This window comes from Petaurus breviceps, unplaced genomic scaffold (genome assembly GCF_028583685.1).
Source record: "Petaurus breviceps papuanus isolate PSGF00001 unplaced genomic scaffold, PetGlider_PUasm1.0 90626, whole genome shotgun sequence".
Taxonomy (NCBI): Eukaryota; Metazoa; Chordata; class Mammalia; order Diprotodontia; family Petauridae; genus Petaurus; species Petaurus breviceps.
Window position 1 is genome coordinate 1791823 of NW_027187290.1, and position 7299 is coordinate 1799121.

The 7299-nt window shown below is 39.8% G+C and overlaps 1 pseudogene; it reads right to left on the reverse strand.

The window, feature by feature from the left end:
- Positions 1 to 699: 699 nt before the first annotated feature.
- On the reverse strand, positions 700 to 5572 carry LOC138143074 (eukaryotic translation initiation factor 3 subunit F pseudogene; annotated as a pseudogene).
- Positions 5573 to 7299: the final 1727 nt, after the last annotated feature.

A 7299-nucleotide genomic window follows, 5' to 3' on the forward strand; every position in this document is an offset into this window, starting at 1 on the left:
CTGTACCAATGAAATCACATGTCAAACCCTGTCCCTGTTTGTATATGTTATCTCCCATGATAGATGTAACCTCCCCAAGATAAGAACTTTTTTATTTTTATATCTCTTTCCCTTAGTGCCTATCATGCATAGAAGGTGACCAATAAATACTTATCAATTTATTGATTGATAATGGGGATGGTTGAATGGTTTTTTAATAATCTCTTAACGAAATTGCAATTCTTACAACACTGGTCCTTTTTCACTATATACCAAGCCTAGAGCATGGTGCTCTTTTTCTTTGACTGTTGAGAACTTGTCATGGGATATATGGTTTTAAAAAATTATGGTCTAATAATTCTTAAATAACCTCTCTTCCATCTATTTTTCCAAGTCAGTTTTTTTAAAAAATGAGATATTTCACTTTTTATTCTGTTTTTTTTTATCTTTTGTCTTTATTTTCGTGTTTCTTAATGTCTCCTACAGTCATTAGCTTCCACTTGCCTAATTCTAATTTTTAAGGAATTACTTTCCTTAGAGAGTTTTTTTAACCTCTTTTTTTTCTATTTGGCCAATTTTGATTTTAAGCAGTTCTCTTCAGTGGATTTTTGTGCCTCTTTTACTGTTAGGACATTTCTGTTTTTTTTTAAGGCGATATTTTCCTCAGTATTTTTTGTTCCTTTTTCTTTTACCAATCTGTTAATTCCCTTTTCATAATTTTCTTACATCAATCTCATTTCCTTTTCCAGTTTTTCTTCTAACACTCTTTTTTTAGGGATTTCCAAGTCTATATTATACAGGAAGATCTGCAAGAGGCAAATGGGGGACAAATCTTCAGCTAACACATTGCAAAGAGCACTTACGACTTGTTCGGCCCTTGGGTGATTCATTCAATCTCCCTGAGCCTCATTTTCCTCTGTAAAATAAGGCTGGGTAAATGACTTCTGAAGTAGTCACTCTCACCTCTAGACTCATAGCCCCATGTCCCCAGAACCGCAATCAAATCAAAGTCTAACCCTCCTCACTAGCCCTAAAGGAAGGACAGAATGTGGTCATAAGGCAAGGGCACAGCAAACAGGAGTGACAGAGTCCTACCAGTGGCAGGAGGAGAATCAGAAGCAGAAAAGATTGCTAGGATTCTCTCACCCAATATCTGATGTTACATATCTCTTCTATGATATAAATGAGGCAATGTTTTAACAACAGGCTGACAAGGAATAGAAGCGGTTAACCTCGTATGTCAACTCAGTTATCAACTAAGCTGGCCTGGCTGAACATTAAAGACAGTGAGGGCTGCAGTGGGATGGGTTAGAAGAGACTTGACTTCCCCAGCTGGTGGAGATTAGGATTTTGAAGAGCTTCCCACTGTCCAAAAAATCCTTCCTTGCCTAACACCTCCAAAAGGACTAATTTCTTGATTTCAAGACAGTCTCCAAGTTAGTATCCTCCTCCCCCAAGGGAAAGGTCACAATAAATCCCTTACCCAGAGGGAAAAGGGATGTCTGTGTTTTATTTGGAGTTACAAACAGCTCATCTACAGAAACAGGCAACTTAAAGGTGATGATTGAAGAAGAATCCACTTTTCTTCTGCTCTATCCTATAGGTCGGGTCAAGGGAGGACCCACATCAGGTGGAGTTGCTGGCTGTAGCTGCTGCTCATTGGGTTTCCTCACAGGCTCACAAGTTTCTCGTTGAGAGCAATCTGTGACTGGGTTAGGTTGGCAAGGTAAGTCACCATCAACAGTTCATTGATGTTGCTGTTCAGCATGGTCTCGAAGTCCTCAGGAGCAATCTTGGGAACTTGGTTAACCAGGCCCATCAGGAAGCGGCCCACGGGGTTATCAGCTGACACCTTTCCGGACAGCACATCCTCAACATACTTCAACACTGTGCTTAGAGCATCCTGGATCCGGGCTGATGCACCACCAACTTGCTGCAGATCACTTGAAAGGCCAATCACACGGTTGGGGCTGAAACATGTCTTCATGATCAGGTCAATTCCAATTTGCTCAGTATTGTAATAGACATATTTCACTGTCAGTGGAGTGAACATCACCCCCATTGTTTTTCCAGGAACACCCATGGAAGCACTGACGTAGGCTTTGATGCTCATCCACCCATTCTGGAGGCTGGTGTCCACAGTGAGGTGAATGGGGCTATGGGCCTCCCGGCTGTAGTACTCATGAATCAGTACTGAATGTTCTGTGATGTCATGGCCTGTGGCATAGCAGCCCAGAATAAGTTCACTTGGAGAGACTTGTGTAATTCATACATATTCTTAGCAAATTCCATGTCCACAGCAACCTCATCCTCAGACTCATTATGTGGCACTGAAAAGCATTTGGTGACTTCTGCTGAGTGTTTGTCAATTGTTCCCAGCAGAGTGCCGATGATGCGGCCCAGGAAGGACCCCTGGTTCTTTGTAGCCACGAGGATTAGTGCTCCTTTTGCTTTGGAACCGTGACCAGGGTCCCTGTTGTTTTGTGACTGACCCCCAGCACTACTCTCCACCCTGGAATTGCAACTGAGAGAAGGATCTATGAGGAAACAAGTTGGCAATCAGTACCAGCTATACCCAGTGCCATCAAAGGGTTCCCTGTAATCTCTTTCTGACCAGTTGTCTGACACCCTTACTGTCTCTGGGCTGAGAGCTCCAGAAGCTGCTACTGCTGTAGCTAGTGTGGCTGTCACCACGTGTGTTGGCTCTGGGTAGGCTTCCACCCCAGTGTCACAGATCTCTTAAATTTTCTAAGGCAGGAAAAATGTCTTATTCTGACTTTTTGTTGGCTCTGCTACTCTACAACTTTGCTTCTAAAGAGGCTATGGGGTGTCCAGATTTTCAACTGTCCTAAAATATTCTCATAATAATTTGAAAGATGTCGGTTTAGTCATTCAAAATAGGAAAACAAAGTGGACCCCCCAAAACCTCATATTACCCAGAAAATGGCATATAACTATGTTAGAGCCTCATTGAGTTAGTTTGTCAGTAAGGCATGTGTCTCAGTGGATATGACTAAAAAATCTCAGTGTAATGTTTTCTGAGCAATTAATTGCCATTTAGTAGGACTCTTCTATGACCTGGATTGGTTGGCTAGGCAGAATGGACAAAGGAGGCTAGTGAAAATTAAGTTGGAAAGGAACCATGATGGTGACAGCTAGGTTAAGGGCTGCATGTTGCTAACCCTTTGACATGCCTCTTTTGGCCTTGGCTTCACATTTAGGATCCCATTTTCCTCACTCCCCTGGATCCTAGCAGCTCTTTCAGATGCTTGTTCCTCTGCATAGAAAGGTTTGAATGTCCGTTCTAGGAAGAATTTCTATGAGGATTGTATTGGCCATAATAGAGTTGCTGGGACCATGGGAAAAGAATTAGAGTGGACTAGTCCTAAGGAAATGTTCTATCAGGAGCCACACATAGGCCAGTCACCAGGACTTCTACAATATACTCAAGTGGTGTAGTTGGCACCCTCCTGAGTGTAATGATAAGAATATTGAATTAATAAATTTTTCTCCTTGTAGTCCAGGAGCCCCAGGGGAGGAAGTACAGCAGTGGGGCCTCACTCTGCGGAGGGGCAGAGGAAGGGTGGTGGAAGTAAGATTTTCTACATAGTATGCTCCTAGGGCTACTACTACTTCTATTACTGTGGCTTTAGTGAGTAAACTTTTGCTTTCACTCATAAAGTCCACTTGAATTTTAATGATTGGATCTAAGCAGTAGGGAGAATTTTCATTAGAATAGGCATATAGCCATGATGACATATAGTCTTAACATGTTGAGAATGGGTTAAGAAAGCACTTTGGAAAAAGCAGAATGCTCTGCTGGAGCAGAAACCGTGTCATCTGTGGGGACTTGTCACATTGGATAGTACGTGCCCAAATACTCAGCTCTTCATGTGCTATGGATGGACAGTGATCTAGTCCCAGAACTGAACAGGAGGTTGAGGAGGCAGGACTGTATTTGGTAAGCATGCACTGCTGCAAAATCACATCATTTTAATATTGATATTCTTGCCCTGATGCTCATGGTTGTGAATTATGGAACACCATGATCTCTAAAGAATCGAGATTGCAGATTCACAGGGTGATGTAAAGATATATGGTAAGTGTGAGTAGATCACAATGTATTCAGATGATGATTTGTGCAGAAAGAATGCTATCAAAGACATTCTGGGCATGTATGATCAGAACATGAGGTTGGCATGACTAACACAGTGGATGGAAAGTCTGAGCACTACATTAGTATTAAAGGAAGCAAAGGAAAGCGTTCAATCAGTTGGGTGATACTTTTATGGAAAAGAATGTGGGGGCATGGAGGAGTTACAATCTGAGCTAGAGGAAGTGGTACCTGCATTGGTGAGTTCATTGACATATCTTAGGCAGAATTGTATGTCTATTCCATGTAACACTGAGTTTATGGAGGGGGTGGGTGGGTAGAATCTTTCATTTCTCCAGTTGCATTTCTAAAGGAGCTTTGAAAATCAAGAATCATAAGCCAAGAGAAAAATAATTGGAAGAAGTTACTTTTAGGATCCTTCATCCAAAGTCTTTGTGGTCTGGTCCTTAAGTGCACTTGTCTTGTATATGCTTATAAAGAGAAATGAAGAGCAGGAGAACACTGACTTGGAGAGAAAGCCTTGGAAATATGAATTCTCCAAGAGTATTTTAACATCATATTTTTAAGAGGTGTCTCTGTTCACACACAGTGTTGTTGTTCACTTGTGTCCAACTTTTGTGACCTGGTTTGGGGTTTTCTTGGCAAAGACACTAGAGTGGTTTACCATTTCCTTCTCTAGCTCATTTTAGAAATGAGGAACTGAGGGAAACAGGGTTAAGTGACTTGCCCAGGGTCACACAGCTAGTAAGTATCTGAGGCTGAATTTGAACTCAGGTGCTTCTCACTCTAGGGTTAACGCTCTGTCTGCTGTGCTACCTAACTACCCTGTCCACACACAGTAAAACTCACCATCTCCTTTGTTCCCTCAGCAGTTGTTCACCAATGTGTTTTGTGAAAGATACCTAGCACTAATGACCCCATTTGCAGCACAAGGGACAAAAGAAAATGCTAAGAAAACTGTGTAAAAAATGTGACTCCTGGAGGTCTCACTTAAAGGTGACCTGTTTGCTCCTATGAATATTGTGGAGCTAATTAAAGTCAGCATCTTAAGAAAGGAAGAACTAGAGAGAGAAGGTAGTCACTTGTTATCATTGCATGTGTCACTGGGGATTACTATTTTATCTATGGCTAAAAGGTAGTTGAAAGGTGAGAAAAGCAAATGCTTTTTCCAAATGACACCAACAAATCAAATCCATGCCAAAGCATGTTGAAATGGGTTCATTTGAGACAGTTGGGGAAATCTACCTTAAAAGGAAAAAAATTAGAATCATGAGATGTATCTCTTAGTTAATCCAAGGGAGTGTAACCTTTCCACTTGATTACATTTTTAAAACCTTTAGGTTTGAGAAGAGGTGACAGGAAGGTAGAACATTTCAGTATGCTTAAGTTTTTCGGGATAATCCTGTTGCCATCTCAGAAAGTGGCCTCTGTTTTTCACCTGAATCTGTCATATTTCAGCTGGATCCTGCCCTCTACCATGGAGCCCCTATTACCATGCAGTCAGGAAAATATTAATTAGTGAATTGATTTTAAATCACATGTACCTGGGGAGTCTAATACCTCATTGTAATGAGGCTCCCAGGGGAACAACTATCACAAATGAATTGCAGCTGAGTTGGATTTTATTTTAAAATTTCCAGCCATGAAGAAAAAAAAGTTTCAGCAGCCAGAATTTAATATTTCTGTATAGTAGAAAAACTTTCTAAAATAAGGACTGAGATATTTCTTCCAACTGGAGAAGGTACCTGTCTTAGAGATGCATTTCTCTTTTCTTCTCATCAGTGTTGGGCTTCATATCCTAGTTAATACCATTTGTTTGACCCTTTCTATCTGAAATTAACACTTCTTGAATGAGAAGATGGAAAGTGTATTGGACTTATGGATTTACACTGTCTGTACCAGTCTCTTAACACCATACTGCCTGCACACAAGCAGTATGCTTATCCCCTTTTGTTCTTTTATCTAAAGATACCTTAAAAGATTATTTTTATTTTCCTTCACATTTTCCACATATCTCAGTTCTCCATTTTCAGGATTTATGCTGCTCCTCTTTATTTTTCATTGCTGATATGCCCCTCTCTATTACACCTACTTCTGTTCTCTGGTACCAAATGGAATAAGTCTGATCACATGCTTTTGCATCACAGACATTCAAATACTTGAAGACCAACATCTTCTCTCTCCTTAGTCCTCTTTTCACTACATTAGACATCCCCCAAATCTTTTATTTTCAAAATAAATTTTTGTGTCTTTTAAAAATACCATATATATTTCCCAGTGTATACCTCCCTTGACTTACCTCCAAGAGAGACATTCATTACATGAAATTAAAAAGGAAAAAAAGTCCAGTAAAATGACTTCAAAAAATCTGACATACAGAGTTCTACACCCATGCTTTCCCACCTTTTCAAAGAAATAATATCAAGTGCTTTCTTTTATGTCTTCTTTGAGGACAAATTTGGTCATTATCAGAATTCAGTTTTGATTGTTTAGTTATTCTTTTCACTTACATCATTTTAATCATTGTGTATGTTGTTTTCCTTGTTCTCATTTTATTTTGTATCAGTTTAGAAATCTAATTTGTATTCATCATATTCCTTATTTCTTATAGCAAGGAATATTCCATTACATTCATATACCACAGTTTATTTTCAAATTGATGTGCATCTACTTTGTTTTAGTTTTTTGTTACTATAAGAAGTGCCACTATGAATATTTTGGTGTATGTGGGGCCTTACTTGTTGTGACTGGCCTCCTGGCTGTGGGATCTTTTAGACAATTCTAAATTCCTTTCCAGAATGGTTTGATCAATTGTACAAATTGTACAAAAGCTCTGCATTTTTGTGCAACCCCTCCAAAACTGAATATTTACATCTTCTTAAATCTTTGCCTTTATGCTGTGTGATAACATCTAAGTTTTTGTTTGTTTGTTTTTGTGTTTTTGCTTTTTGGAGGTGGGAGGGCAGGAATTTTCCTTTCTTTTATAATTTGTGATTTGGAGCATTTTTCCATATGGTCATTACAAGCTTGTAGAGGTAGCTACATCTAGCATCATAGTTAGAGAACCTTCCTAGATACCAGAAAGACCTGGCTTCAAGTCCAGCCTCTGATGCATTATCAGCTGTATCCCTAGGCAAGACACCTAATTTTAGGATTCTAGGCAACTCTAAAACTAGAAGTTACAGAGAAGTTGTCACCTTTCATTA